The sequence below is a fragment of the Falco biarmicus genome, chromosome 6 (assembly GCF_023638135.1).
Source record: "Falco biarmicus isolate bFalBia1 chromosome 6, bFalBia1.pri, whole genome shotgun sequence".
NCBI classification, from domain to species: Eukaryota; Metazoa; Chordata; class Aves; order Falconiformes; family Falconidae; genus Falco; species Falco biarmicus.
This window is the reverse complement of record NC_079293.1, coordinates 90956643-90958127: the sequence shown is the minus strand read 5'-3', so window position 1 is coordinate 90958127 and position 1485 is coordinate 90956643.

The following is a 1485-nucleotide window of genomic DNA, read 5'->3' as shown; positions in this document are numbered from 1 at the left end:
TCAATGTGTTCATCCTCATTTTCCATAATTTGAACTTAAACCTTTAGTATTTAACATATCCTCTTGACTTTTTTTTTTTTTTTTAAATAGTGGTTATGACATACTAAATGATAACAGTTGGATATATGAGAAGGTCGATCGCCATAGGAACCAAGGTGGTAAAAATAGTTAAAACAAAAAGCAAGCCCCGCTATACTCTGTCGTACCTGGACAGTTAATTTGATGGGGTTTTTTTGCCTGACTTATTTTATACATCTGTTATGACCATGAAAGAATTCATAGGTAGACCTGGCTAGCCTCTCGCTTAAACTGAGGTAATCTAGGTGGGATTCAGATAATGTAACTAGTTACATGATGTGGAATTAATAACAGGAAATGTCTGTTCTCTCTTCTAGAACTGGAGTTGCATCTTACTTGGGCTAGACCCCTGGAAATGGGAGTCCCAGCAGGGAGGTCTGGGAGCTGTGGTCTTAGGCGCTCTGTTTGTTCCCCTTCCTGAACTTGCAGCAAAGTGTTTAGGGCTTTTTTCAGTTCTGCTTTTAGTGATCAGAGAGGTTATTTTATCAGGTGTTTTATGTTTTATCATACAAGTTCTTTGTTCTGTCTTTACGGATTTTATCCACATCCATCCTTTATGCAAGATTATTAGTGCTTGAGAGGTTATGTGACAGTACATTTACTGACTGCGGGCATTGCGCATGTCTGTGAATACAGACCGGCTTTTCCCCATTCTTAATTTCAAGTCAAGTACACCTTATCATACGAGGGAAAATGTGTCAGCTGTTCTTCAGGTTTTCTCATCAACAATGGTTCAGTTTTGCCCTGTCTACCTCTATTTTGTTCATGCTTCAGGTAATTAGTATTTCAGGTATTCAAATCGGGCTTCTGAGATGTCTGAACTGGCAGCTGAGGGACAGGCTCTCTGGCAGCCCTTTCTGCACAGGGTTTGGAATAATAACGGGCCTGCTGTCTGGTGGGTGGCGGACTGACTTGTATTTTAGGGGCACTGCTAATACTCTTCCAAGCCTCAGTGCTTTTCCCCCAGAAGTTGCTTCCAGAGGACTCCGGTGTAGAAGGTTATGTGCCATGTCTTGCTACTTGCCAATGGAAATGCTGGGTACTAGTGAAATGTTCTGTGCTGCCTAGCGGTTTACTGTAAAAGGTCTCTCCCAATCGTTCATTTCTCTTCCATCAACTTGAATGTTCTGTGGAAACCTGTTCCTTCTGCCGTAACTTGCATTGCTGTTTGTATTAATGTAATTTCAGAAGTTACGTTGTTTGCGGTTGAGTATTAAAAACATTATGTTGTCTGTTGGTCCAGTTTGGGATGTAGGATGAGTGACCCTTAAAAGCATTCAGGGTTTTTTTGGTTTTTTTTTTTAAAAAAGCAGCACTTTAATGTTTCAGTGTCCTCAGTGGATCACAGTGTTCAGTGCCTAAGATGTTCAGGTGAAAGGAGTCTTTCCTGCGGCTGCCCAGCTCAGA